General features: G+C 46.8%; 1 protein-coding gene across 5 annotated transcripts in view; it reads right to left on the reverse strand.

Moving 5' to 3' along the window:
* The window catches only part of TJAP1 (tight junction associated protein 1), a 32,849-nt gene extending 18,719 nt beyond the window's left edge, over positions 1-14,130 (reverse strand). For 2 of the 5 annotated variants that reach the window (XM_017878155.1, XM_017878153.1), the window contains exons 1-2: positions 14,026-14,130; positions 13,420-13,567 (exon numbers count right to left, since the gene is read on the reverse strand). The gene's annotated coding sequence lies outside the window, so the exon portion shown is untranslated. Of the gene's footprint in view, positions 1-12,933; positions 12,994-13,419; positions 13,568-14,025 lie in introns of all 5 variants that reach the window. The other 3 variants (XM_017878157.1, XM_017878158.1, XM_017878156.1) reach the window with 2 other exon arrangements.
* Positions 14,131-14,446: the final 316 nt, after the last annotated feature.

The raw sequence follows: 14,446 nt of genomic DNA on the forward strand, positions 1-14,446 counted from the left end.
AGCCAAGGCAGGCAGATCACCTGAGGTCAGGAGTTCAGCACCAGCCTGGCCAACATGGTGAAACCCCGTCTCTACTAAAAATACAAAAAATTAGCTGGGCGTGGTGGCAGGCACCTGTAATCCCAGCTACTCGGGAGGCTGAGGCAGGAGAATCGCTTGAACCCAGGAGGTGGAGGTTGCAGTGAGCCAAGATCGCACCATTGCACTCCAGCCTGGGCGACAACAGCAAAACTCCGTCTCAAAAAAAAAAAAACGATTAGAAGGGTACAAGATAAATGGCAAACAGTGGTTCCCTATCTTTGGGGAAACAAGTTAGGCAGGAACAATGGGAGAAGAAAGGGAGGATTTTCTTACTTTTTATTTTGTATATTTTTCTGTATGGTTAGTATTTTATACAAGGGATATGTTTATGGCAAAACCAACAGTTCCTAGGCAAACAGACAAAAACCCTGCATCTACACTGTGCTTTACCATTCCAGAAGCTCTTTCCATTCCACGATACTTCCTTTGATGCTTATGGTCCAGTGAGGCACAAAGAATAGGGAACTCTCCCATTGTGAGGGTCAGAAAGGACAAGTGATTTGCCCAAGACCACAAGTAGAAGTGGGACAGAACCCAGTTCCCGTCTCCAATGCCAGCACAAAGCCTGGAAAGCTCTCTTTTCCAGGCAGCCACAGGAAAACCAGGACAATTCTGCCCTAATATCAAGACCCTCAAAGACTTCTGAGATTCAATTCCCTACTTGGGCTACCTGTGAAGGTATAAAGAGGCCACCCACCGCTTGGTACCCAAAATGATAAGCAGAGTTTTCTCCTATTGGTTAGCTGAGTAGAAGTCCAGGGTTTTGGGGTGTAGGATGGCTTCTCGGTAGGCAGATCCTCCTCTCAAGGGATGGGTGCTGAGTTCTCCACCACAGCACAGAAGCTTCTCACAAAGAGGGGCCATGTCCTTTATAAATTCTAAATGTCACCTAGCACGCAGTTAGCACAACATAGTAACTAACAAAGAAGAGGTCCCACCCTTCTACTCAAGGCCAGTCAAGGAGACTTAGTCCCCTTGAAGCCTAAGATATCCAACACGATCCAGTCTGCCTGGCTCACTAATTCCCCTCTCTGCTTAACATAAAATGCAGTTTATCACTCCCCACCAAGTTACCATCTGCAAAGATATGCCACAATACAAGGCACATTCTCACACCCAGGGACAAGGGAGAGAACTCTCTTGTTCTCCCTTCTCTCTACAGGCGTGGTGGCAGGCGCCTATAGTCCCAGCTACTCGGGAGGCTGGGACAGGAGAACTGCTTGAACCCAGGAGGCGGAGGTTGCAGTGAGCCGAGATCACGCCACTGTACTCCCAACTGGGCAACAGAGCAAGACTCCGTCTCAAAAAAAAAAAAAAGGCTACTGGACTAGTGTGTACTTCACCTCCTCCTTTAACCCATTCCTGATTGCTTAGGGATGTGTTATTAGAACATAAATAGGATGGCCGGGCATGGTGGTTCACGCCTGTAATCCTTGCACTTTGGGAGGCCGAGGCACGCAGATCACCTGAGGTCAGGAGTTCAAGACAAGCCAGACCAAAATGGCGAAACCCTGTCTCTACTAAAAATACAAAAGTTGGCTGGGCGCGGTGGCTCAAGCCTGTAATCCCAGCACTTTGGGAGGCCGAGACGGGCGGATCACAAGGTCAGGAGATCGAGACCATCCTGGCGAACACAGTGAAACCCCGTCTCTACTAAAATACAAAAAATTAGCCGGGCGAGGTGGCGGGCGCCTGTAGTCCCAGCTACTTGGGAGGCTGAGGCAGGAGAATGGCGTGAACCCAGGAGGCGGAGCTTGCAGTGAGCGGAGATCGCGCCACTGCACTCCAGCCTGGGCGACAGAGCAAGACTCCGCCTCAAAAAAAAAAAAAGAAAAGAAAAAAAAGAAAAAAAAATACAAAAGTTAGCTGGGCGTGGTGGCGCACGCCTGTAGTCCCAGCTACTCGGGAGGCTGAGCGTTGCTTGAACCCAGGAGGTGGAGGTTGCAGCGAGCCAAGATCACGCCACTGCAATCCACCCTGGGTGACACAGCAAGACTATGTCTCAAAAATAAATAAATAAATAAAAGGCGAAAAAGGAGACAGCGGAAGCCAAGCACCTGGAAGATGATTTAACCACACGACTGCAATCCTGGAAAATAATTAGTAATGCTATTGCTAACACTATCACCTTTTGTTTATGCAGGACCTTCCTTCCTAAGGGTGCAAAAGGTTTTGCCAGATAGATTCCATCTTCTTTAATCCCACCGAGGAAGGACTGGGTTGGGTCACACAGAAACCAACACTGCTCAGCACTTACTCTATAGTGCCTAAATGCTCGGCCTTCAGTAAAAAAGCTCGCCCCTAAGAAGCTTCAGAGACAGAAGATCTTACTCCTAGTGGGGACAGACAGGTTAACAGTCACTTCCAGTACAGCATAGTTGAGTGGTTTGAGAGCACAGAAAGGCCCCTTGCTGGGACAAGGGTTGAAGGATCAGACAAGGCTGCCATCCAGAGAACTCAGACATATCTTCCCTATCTGATTGTAAACTCGCACTGGAGTATCACCTGGCATTATACACTTAAGAGATCGAAACTTCTGGAAAGAAATTAATTTGGTGTTTGTTAGGAATTGGGGCCCTAAGGACTACCCCATCAACTACACTAGAAACAAAAAAGCAAAGAAAGGATCACGATGCAGCTATCAGCCCCATTTGTGGGAAGCATCCAAGTTAAGCCTGTTCTGTGGCATAAGAAGACCATCAAAGCCCTAAGAAAAGTGGGGCCAAGAAGTCTGGCTTCCTCAATGCCTGGATGTGTTCCATCAGTTTCACCCATTTTCTGTCCATAAAATACTGGGAAACATGGATACTGAAACTCTCCACCCAGTCATCCACTGTGAGCAGCTTTCTGTCTATCCCCAGTCTTAATTACATTATGAATCCACCACCACCAACCTCGCCAGGACTGGAGAAGGCCAGCATATCACGATCATCAAAGGAGTCATCACAAAATAAGAGATAGGGAGGCCGGGCATGGTGGCTCACACCTGTAATCCCAGCACTTTGGGAGGCCCAGGCGGGTGGATCACCTGAGGTCAGGAATTCAAGACCAGCCTGGCCAACAAGGTAAAACCCCATCTTCACTAAAATACAAAAAAATTAGTCAAGCACAGTGGCAGGTACCTGTAATCCCCGCTACTCAGGAGGCCGAGGCAGGAGAACTGCTTGAGCCCAGGAAGTGAAAGATGCAGTGAGCTGAGATCACGCTACTGCACTCTAGCCTGGATGACAGAGCAAGACTCTGTCTCGGGGAAAAAAAGAAAAAAACAAGAGATGGGGAGAAATACCAACAATCTTTGCACAGACTGCTCATTGATGATGTTCCTAATCTCATCTTTTTTACTGCTTCATCACAAGAAAGGAGATTCAGTTTTACTCCCACCTCAAAATGCTCCTGGCTACCAGGCAGAAATCAAAAGGTTTATTTTAGATTTAATAGAACAAAACCTTTTCCTATTTGCAGAGCGCCAAAATGGGAAATTTATTCATTCAACAAATATTTACCAAGTGTCCTTTATTTATTTATTTATTTATTTATTTATTTATTTATTGAGATGAAGTCTCGCTCTTGTGCCCCAGGTTGCAGTGCAATGGCGCAATCTCAGCTCACTGCAACCTCTACCTCCTGGGTTCAAGCGATTCTCCTGCCTCAGCCTCCCGAGTAGCTGGGATTACAGGTGCCTACCACCATGCCCAGCTAATTTTTGTATTTTTAGTAGAGACAGGGTTTCACCATGTTGGCCAGGCTGGTCTCGAACTCCTGACCTCAGGTGATCCACCTGCCTCAGCCTCCCAAAGTGCTGGGATTGACAGGCGTGAGCCACCGTGCCCAGCCCCAAGTGTCCTTTATATGCCAGGCACCATGCTATAAGCTATGAACTCATTATGAACTATGAGTTCATAACTTGCTATGAACTGCAAGAAAGATATCACCCTTATTTTATTTTATTTTGTTTTGTTTCTAATTTTTTTACAGATTGGGTCTGGCTCTGTCACCCATTCTGGAGTGCAGTGGTACAATCATAGCTCACTGCAGCCTCAAACTCCTGGGTTCAAGTGATCCTCCCACCTCAGCCTCCTCCTGAGGGTTAGGACCACAGGCACAAGCCACCATACCCAGCTAAGTTTTGTATGTTTTTTGTAGAGACAGAATCTCATTATGTTGCACAGTTAGTCTGGCTTCAAACTCTTGGCCTCAAGTGATCCTCCTGCCTCAGCCTTCCAAAGTGCTGGGATTTCAGGAGTGAGCTACTATACCCAGCCAACCTCATTTTAGAGACCAAGATGAGACCAAGAATCCTACTGGTTAAGGAACTTGCCTAAAGTTGCACAGGTGGTGAGTGGCAGAATTAGGATTTAAACCAGGTCGGCCTAGCTCCACAATCAGATTCTTTCACACTATTCATTACCATTCCCACAAACTCCTTTCCACCACATGCTCTGCAAAGTCCCCTGTCTACAGGAGATCAGCCCAGTGAAAGAAACAGACAAGTAAACAGAGCCCTCACCAAACAACATGGTAAGTGCCAAAACAGAGGTTCAAAGAAAATGCTGCAGGGGGCCAAGAGGAGGAAAGAAAAGCAGGGGAGGCTTCTCACTGGAGGTGACAAAGGAGCTGGGTCTTAGGGGATGGGCAGTTTCAGAGGCAGAGGTGAGCATTACGGACTGAGTGAAGTACACAGGCAAAGAAGATGAAGGTAAATGGATGCCCATGACAGGTTCAGGAGCAGTGAGAAATTTGGGAGCAATGAAGCACAGGACAGATGAGGTGGAGTGGCAGCAACTCAGGCTAATGGTCTGGGTCTGGACCAGTATAAGGAGCCTTTTGGCATGCCAAGCTAGACAGCGTGGGCTTTAACTTAAGTAAGGAAGAACTCATGGCATTTCTAAGGGAAGACTTTTTTTTTTTTTTGAAATGGAGTCTCGCTCTGTCACCCAGGCTGGAGTACAATTAAGCGATCTTGGCTCACTGCAACCTGTACCTCCTGGGTTCAAGCGATTCTCCTGTCTCAGCCTGCTGAGTAGCTGGGATTACAGGCGTGCATCACCACGCCTGGCTAATTTTTGTATTTTTAGTAGAGACAGGGTTTCACCATGTTCATCAGGCTGGTCTCGAACTCCTGACCTTGTGATCCACCCACCTCAGCCTCCCAAAGTGCTGGGATTACAGGCGTGAACCACCATGCCCAGCCAGGAAGACTATTGTATAGGAAAATAATTTTGACAGCACCATAGAAGATTGGCATGAGATGAGACTGCTCACCACATTTTATTCATTCTACATGCACCATAACATCATAAAGTATCTATGGCCGGGCGCGGTGGCTCACACCTGTAATCCCAGCACTTTGAGAGGCCGAGACGGGCAGATCACCTGAGGCCAGGAGATCAAAACCATCCTGGCTAACCCGGTGAAACCCCGTCTCTACCAAAAATACAAAAAAAAAANCGAGGAAGGACTGGGTTGGGTCACACAGAAACCAACACTGCTCAGCACTTACTCTATAGTGCCTAAATGCTCGGCCTTCAGTAAAAAAGCTCGCCCCTAAGAAGCTTCAGAGACAGAAGATCTTACTCCTAGTGGGGGACAGACAGGTTAACAGTCACTTCCAGTACAGCATAGTTGAGTGGTTTGAGAGCACAGAAAGGCCCCTTGCTGGGACAAGGGTTGAAGGATCAGACAAGGCTGCCATCCAGAGAACTCAGACATATCTTCCCTATCTGATTGTAAACTCGCACTGGAGTATCACCTGGCATTATACACTTAAGAGATCGAAACTTCTGGAAAGAAATTAATTTGGTGTTTGTTAGGAATTGGGGCCCTAAGGACTACCCCCATCAACTACACTAGAAACAAAAAAGCAAAGAAAGGATCACGATGCAGCTATCAGCCCCATTTGTGGGAAGCATCCAAGTTAAGCCTGTTCTGTGGCATAAGAAGACCATCAAAGCCCTAAGAAAAGTGGGGCCAAGAAGTCTGGCTTCCTCAATGCCTGGATGTGTTCCATCAGTTTCACCCATTTTTCTGTCCATAAAATACTGGGAAACATGGATACTGAAACTCTCCACCCAGTCATCCACTGTGAGCAGCTTTCTGTCTATCCCCAGTCTTAATTACATTATGAATCCACCACCACCAACCTCGCCAGGACTGGAGAAGGCCAGCATATCACGATCATCAAAGGAGTCATCACAAAATAAGAGATAGGGAGGCCGGGCATGGTGGCTCACACCTGTAATCCCAGCACTTTGGGAGGCCCAGGCGGGTGGATCACCTGAGGTCAGGAATTCAAGACCAGCCTGGCCAACAAGGTAAAACCCCATCTTCACTAAAAATACAAAAAAATTAGTCAAGCACAGTGGCAGGTACCTGTAATCCCCGCTACTCAGGAGGCCGAGGCAGGAGAACTGCTTGAGCCCAGGAAGTGAAAGATGCAGTGAGCTGAGATCACGCTACTGCACTCTAGCCTGGATGACAGAGCAAGACTCTGTCTCGGGGGAAAAAAAGAAAAAAACAAGAGATGGGGAGAAATACCAACAATCTTTGCACAGACTGCTCATTGATGATGTTCCTAATCTCATCTTTTTTACTGCTTCATCACAAGAAAGGAGATTCAGTTTTACTCCCACCTCAAAATGCTCCTGGCTACCAGGCAGAAATCAAAAGGTTTATTTTAGATTTAATAGAACAAAACCTTTTCCTATTTGCAGAGCGCCAAAATGGGAAATTTATTCATTCAACAAATATTTACCAAGTGTCCTTTATTTATTTATTTATTTATTTATTTATTTATTTATTGAGATGAAGTCTCGCTCTTGTGCCCCAGGTTGCAGTGCAATGGCGCAATCTCAGCTCACTGCAACCTCTACCTCCTGGGTTCAAGCGATTCTCCTGCCTCAGCCTCCCGAGTAGCTGGGATTACAGGTGCCTACCACCATGCCCAGCTAATTTTGTATTTTAGTAGAGACAGGGTTTCACCATGTTGGCCATGCTGGTCTCGAACTCCTGACCTCAGGTGATCCACCTGCCTCAGCCTCCCAAAGTGCTGGGATTGACAGGCGTGAGCCACCGTGCCCAGCCCCAAGTGTCCTTTATATGCCAGGCACCATGCTATAAGCTATGAACTCATTATGAACTATGAGTTCATAACTTGCTATGAACTGCAAGAAAGATATCACCCTTATTTTATTTTATTTTGTTTTGTTTCTAATTTTTTTACAGATTGGGTCTGGCTCTGTCACCCATTCTGGAGTGCAGTGGTACAATCATAGCTCACTGCAGCCTCAAACTCCTGGGTTCAAGTGATCCTCCCACCTCAGCCTCCTCCTGAGGGTTAGGACCACAGGCACAAGCCACCATACCCAGCTAAGTTTTGTATGTTTTTTGTAGAGACAGAATCTCATTATGTTGCACAGTTAGTCTGGCTTCAAACTCTTGGCCTCAAGTGATCCTCCTGCCTCAGCCTTCCAAAGTGCTGGGATTTCAGGAGTGAGCTACTATACCCAGCCAACCTCATTTTAGAGACCAAGATGAGACCAAGAATCCTACTGGTTAAGGAACTTGCCTAAAGTTGCACAGGTGGTGAGTGGCAGAATTAGGATTTAAACCAGGTCGGCCTAGCTCCACAATCAGATTCTTTCACACTATTCATTACCATTCCCACAAACTCCTTTCCACCACATGCTCTGCAAAGTCCCCTGTCTACAGGAGATCAGCCCAGTGAAAGAAACAGACAAGTAAACAGAGCCCTCACCAAACAACATGGTAAGTGCCAAAACAGAGGTTCAAAGAAAATGCTGCAGGGGCCAAGAGGAGGAAAGAAAAGCAGGGGAGGCTTCTCACTGGAGGTGACAAAGGAGCTGGGTCTTAGGGGATGGGCAGTTTCAGAGGCAGAGGTGAGCATTACGGACTGAGTGAAGTACACAGGCAAAGAAGATGAAGGTAAATGGATGCCCATGACAGGTTCAGGAGCAGTGAGAAATTTGGGAGCAATGAAGCACAGGACAGATGAGGTGGAGTGGCAGCAACTCAGGCTAATGGTCTGGGTCTGGACCAGTATAAGGAGCCTTTTGGCATGCCAAGCTAGACAGCGTGGGCTTTAACTTAAGTAAGGAAGAACTCATGGCATTTCTAAGGGAAGACTTTTTTTTTTTTTGAAATGGAGTCTCGCTCTGTCACCCAGGCTGGAGTACAATTAAGCGATCTTGGCTCACTGCAACCTGTACCTCCTGGGTTCAAGCGATTCTCCTGTCTCAGCCTGCTGAGTAGCTGGGATTACAGGCGTGCATCACCACGCCTGGCTAATTTTGTATTTTAGTAGAGACAGGGTTTCACCATGTTCATCAGGCTGGTCTCGAACTCCTGACCTTGTGATCCACCCACCTCAGCCTCCCAAAGTGCTGGGATTACAGGCGTGAACCACCATGCCCAGCCAGGAAGACTATTGTATAGGAAAATAATTTTGACAGCACCATAGAAGATTGGCATGAGATGAGACTGCTCACCACATTTTATTCATTCTACATGCACCATAACATCATAAAGTATCTATGGCCGGGCGCGGTGGCTCACACCTGTAATCCCAGCACTTTGAGAGGCCGAGACGGGCAGATCACCTGAGGCCAGGAGATCAAAACCATCCTGGCTAACCCGGTGAAACCCCGTCTCTACCAAAAATACAAAAAAAAAAATTAGCCGGGTGTGGTGGGCGCCTGTGGTCCCAGCTACACGGGAGGCTGAGGCAGGAGAATGACGTGAACCCGGGAGGCGGAGCTTGCAGTGAGCTGAGATCCGGTCACTGCACTCCAGCCTGGGCAACAGAGCGAGACTCCGTCTCAAAAAAAAAAAAAAAAAAGCACCTATTACGGCCCAGCACTGTCCTAAATGCTACAAACACAGTAGTGAATAGGACATAGTCTCTGTTCTCAGGGCACTTAGTCTTATGAGAATCAGACAAGTAAATAGGCACTTATGACACAGCGTAAGTATCAGACAGAAGCACAGAAGGGCACTCAAGGGGGCAGGGGTGAAATCCTAAAGGAAGTGACATTTAAACTGAGATGTGAAGGACAAAAAGGAAGGCAAAGGAGTAGCACCAGTATATGCAAAGATCTAGAGGCTAGAATGAGGTCAGTTCAGAGAGCTATTTAAGAGGCTGAATCCAGATGAGAAATGAAGTTTCCTTCACCCAGAGGTCGTTGGCATTCAAAATACGGTGGTGAGAAGGAAGTGAAGGGACTGGCTTCATAAATACCTGAATAAGAGGCACTCATGAGAATCGATTTACACAACAAAGAAAACAGTAAAAGGAAAGAATCAGCTCAAAATACATCATCCTTCACCTTGCAACTCCATAGTTGACTAAAATGTGACCCGCATCCAGAAAATTTGAGGACTTCTACCAAAGTACAAAGGTATACTCTTCAGAGATAACACGTTTCAGCACGCTGACTGCCACACAATGCAAGATAAAGTACACTATCCTAAGATATATGGCTCCCAAGTTCATGGAGTGGGGAGCAATTCGTCTGACAGATACTGTCGGCTTCTCAAAATCACATGTGCCAAACAAATAGGAAAGGTCATCAGAGGGCCAGCGCAGAGTTCCCAGGGAAAGCCCAAGTCCTGAGCCTCCAATTCCCCTGAAATCTAATTAAATGACAGACACGCGCCTACTTTAATGGCAGGGTAGAGTCATTTGTTGAAGAAAAAGAAGGGCCCTGAGGGTGTGTTAAATAGACAGGACATGACTCAGAAGGAGGAGGAGAGTGAGTCTTAAATACAGGGCAAAGGAAAGCCAGTCAATCAAAGCTTGGGCACACCTCTGCCTCAAGGCTACACTGGGCCTCCTGCCTGGCTAAAGGGAGAGTCTGAGCACCGCTGCCAGGGCCTTCTTCAAACAACACAGGCTTCTTCGGCGGCACATTTGTTTTCCATTTTCCCCTCTAGCTGAGGGGAGGGAGCTATTTAAAATGCTATATAAAAATGTGTTTTTTTTGTTTTGTTTTGTTTTCTGTGTAGTTTGCTACTTTCTATTTTTACTATTTATTGTTTTAAATTTTATTAATTTTATTCAGGAAAGACATTAAGTTTTGTGTTTTTTTGGGGGGGGTGATGTCTTGTTTTTTTTTAAAAAATTATATCCAGACTACGAATCTAATATTTACTATGGCTAATCAACTGCTCATGTCAGTAATCAAAGTTAGAAATGAGCCTTATATGTACATCTACATTAATAAACACACACACCCCTTTAAGGTGTGCTCAGTGTAGATTCTAATGTCAGTCTGCCCACTCAACCCAGGCCCAAAGTTGCATCACATCACCAAGTTGAATCATGAAGACAGCCCAGATTTGGCTGACATGGCACAGAAGCTCCCTCCCCACAGCCCATGCACCAGTTACTAGTTCTGAGAGGAAAGAGGGTTGTGATGAAAAACTCAGTCCCTAAACATTTTTTTAAATAATCAAAAGTTTCTACTACAATATGGATATACATTTAACCATCTTGACAAACATGAACCAGGATACAGTCAAACAAACAAGAGACACAAATTGCCACTAGGCATATTTAAGTTAACTTGATATCAACCTAAAGAAAAAAAAGCTCAACTACTGAAGCTAGACTGCCTAGGTTCAAATCCCAGCTCTGTCACTTACTAGCTGGGTGATCTTAAACAAATTACTTAACCACTCTGCCTCCATTTTCTCATCTGTAAGACAGGGATAATAAGTTATCTACTTCATATGATTATGAAAATTAAATTAATTGGCCAGGCACGATGGCTCATGCCTATAATCCCAGCACTTTGGGAGGCAGAGGTGGGCAGATCGCCTGAGGTCAGGAGTTCGACACCAGCATGACCAATGCGGTGAAACCCCCATCTCTACTAAAAATACAAAAATTAGCCAGACATGGTTGTGGGCACCTGTAATCCCAGCTACCTGGGAGGCTGAAGCAGGAGAATCACTTCAATCTGGGAGCTGGCGGTTGCACTGAGGAGAGCACCATTGTACTCCAGCCTGGGCGACAAGAACGAGACTCTGTCTCAAAACAAAAGTCAAAAATTAAATCAGTTAATACATGAAAAGCCCTTACAACAATCCTAGGCACAGAATGTGCTCAATAAGCACCACTATTGTTATTATTATCATCATTACTCAACTGCAAAGATAATTGTAGAGCCCCACAGCTTCAAACAAGAAATCACTGGCATTTTAACATTGCTTTAAATAGCCTAATGAGGATATTCTCACAACAAAAAAAATCTGTATTATCCAAAAGCTCTGCTTCATCTCTTTAACATCAGGCTAGCAGCCCAAACCAATGTAGATGCTATACAGACAGCAGGTTCAACCACGAAGCAGAAATTAGTGCTGAGATCTGACTAGTATAACTAAAACATACTGTCAGGTACTGGGTAAGCATATTAATGTATTAACTAATTTGCCCTCGAAACAACCCTATGCGATAGATACTCTTACTACCCACATTTGATTGATGAGAAAACGGAGGCATATAAAGCTATGCAATTAATAAAGGTCACAGAGCTACAAATGGCAGTCAGTGTTTTTTTTTTGTTTTTTTTTTTTTTGGAGATGGAGTCTCGCTCTGTCTCCTGGTTGGAGTGCAGTGGTGCAATCTCAGCTCACTGCAACCTCCACTGCCCGGGTTCAAGCGATTCTCCTGCCTCTGCCTCCTGAGTAGCTGGGACTACAGATGCGCACCACCACACCCAGCTAATTTTTGTATTTTTAGCAGAGATGGGGTTTCACCTTTTTGGCCAGGATGGTCTCGATCTCTTGACCCCGTGATCCGCCTGCCTCGGACTCCCAAAATGCTAGAATTACAGGAGTGAGCCACTGCACCCGGCCAGTGCTTTCTTTTTTTTGTTGTTTCTTGGAGACTGCATCTCTTACGTTGCCCAGGCTGGAGTACAATGGGTATTCACAGGTGTCATCATAGTGCACTGCAGTCTCAAACTCCTGGCCTCAAATGCTCCTCCCATCTCAGTCTCCTAAGTAGCTGGGACTACAGGTATGTGTCACCATGCCAGGCTCAGAGTCAGTGCTATTAACCGTGATGTGTGTTCACCACACTACCCTTGGGTGACTACAATTATAATTTTCAAGGGGGCACAAATTGTCCTCAGGAAAAGGAGGTTCTCAACCGTCAGAAATGGAGTCACAGCTACATATCATCAGTTATTCAGATACCTAAAGGTACTGAAGCTGACCTAGTAACAGCGACTTGGGTTGTTCTGTCTGGAGTAAGCCTTTGGTTGGGGGGAAGTAGAGAGCAGATAGTTAATGAAGAGTGTTAGATCAAACAAGACCTCCCAGTCCACCATGAAGCAATGCTGATCCTGAAGCAGGCTTCAATAAGAAGGCTACTCCCAACTCTGGCTAGGGCATAACACTCACCAAAGGAAGTGAAGGCCACATTCACTGTGTTCTCTGGCTCCAGTCCCCTTCCTTTCTCTCCAATACCAAATCCACTACCTCTCAGGCCATGCTTAGTTTGGCTAGTGAAACTGATTTTTTCAAAAGTGGTCTGATGGGAAGATTACAGAGGAGAGAAAAAAAACTACCAGAAAAGAAAAGAGCAAGTTCCATGATCCTTTCTTTCCATCACCACACTTGTCCAACTGTAAAGCAGCTCTCAAATATTAGGGATCTCAAGGATAGGGAGTGAGGTGCTAAACATTACCAGAGCTTTACATCAGTCTGCTTGATCTCTTACCAGAAACTGCTCTATATTTTTTCTCCGTAATCCCAACCTGCCTTTCCCTCACCTCTGATACCCCCACCAAAATCCACATCCCCAGAGGAACACTAATGAGCCCTTCTTACCAAAAGAGCAAAAGTAGACAGGCAGCGAGAATGAATTCAGGAGTTGGTGACAGCAAGTACCTAAATGGTCAGTGAACGCGATCAGAATTTGTTTTCTCATGACTCCCCACCATCTGTCACCCACAAATCTCCACTTCCAGGCAGGACTCCAAAGTGAAAATGTGATGGGTAAATTGAAGCAGAAACAATGAGCATGTAGGAAACTGCTTGTGACAGGGATGTGTTAAAATCCTTCAGCCTGGTCTCTAGGCCTCTGTCCAGGTTTGCTTGCATAGGTGAAGGCACACAAAGCTTAATTCCACACCAACTCTCAAAAGTCAGCCTGCAATCTACGCCAAACACTAACTTAAGGACCTCAGACAAAGGACAACCTCTATAGAAGAGAGCCCTTCTCAGACCAAATGATTCTTGGCATCACTCTAAGCCCATGCATCCTCCTCCCAGGGAGCATGCCAGCCAGAAACCTGTCATTGGAAGCCACCTTACCCGCTCTGGGGTTGGGCTGGGGCAAGTCGCTATTTCTTCTTCTTTCCAAGTAGACAATGTAATTTCTTCCAGTCCCTGGGGCACCTGAATCTTCTGCTGAAATTGGGGCAGATGCTGCTACAGGAGCTGTGGAAAGGCTGATCTAAGCCTAGAAGAGTGTCATTTGACTGGTTTTAGTTCCCTCCTTAGCAGATCTGCCCGGCATCCTCCAGATCTCTCTTCCTTACTATCCCACCCTACTAGAAATAGCCTTTTCCCCTCTGGCCGGTCAGATACAGTCGGGCCTCTATCCCACGCTCCAGGCTTCTTTATTCGCGGCTAAAGAAATTCTCCTCCAACTTGTGACTCTGCTTCTCCAGCACCCGCAGAACACCTACTTCGGGCTGCCCCACCCCAAATCTCCCTCCCCTAGGGCTGCCGCTGGACCCTAGGGCCCCGGTCCGCCCCAGCTCCTTTTTTTCCTCTCCGCCTCGGACCTTACTCCATTCCATCTCCTCTTTTCAACCCTGGAGCCAGTACCCACTTCGCCCCTACTACAGACTAGGGCCCCCGCAATCCCCCCCAACTCTGGCTTCCCCGCCCGACTACTCCAACCCCACAACAAACTTTCCGCCGCTGCCAGCTGCGTTCAGGTCGCCATCTTGCCGCGGGGCAGGCCGGGTAGTGGCCAGGGCCGCGGGAATCCCCACGCACTTGGCGTCCCGCGTCATCGGAGGCGGGGCCATGGGGGCAGGGCCTGGGGTTGGGGAAGTGGCACACTACGTGATGGCGAAAGATGGGGCTCTCTTGAAAGCAGGGATTGGAGGCTTGGCCGCAGAAGGAAGGACGTATCAGGAGCCGGGCAATAGCAGGAAGCGGGGAAAGACTCTAGTACTGAAAGAAAGAAAGAAAGAAAGAAAAAAAGGAATAGGGGAACACAGCTCAAAGATACAGTGGGGCCGGGCGCGGTGGCTCACGTCTGTAATCCCAGCACTTCGGGAGGCCGAGGCGGGCAGATCACGAGGTCAGGAGATCGAGACCATCCTGG

Source organism: Rhinopithecus bieti, unplaced genomic scaffold (genome assembly GCF_001698545.2).
Source record: "Rhinopithecus bieti isolate Rb0 unplaced genomic scaffold, ASM169854v2 scaffold_9981, whole genome shotgun sequence".
Lineage (NCBI taxonomy): Eukaryota > Metazoa > Chordata > Mammalia > Primates > Cercopithecidae > Rhinopithecus > Rhinopithecus bieti.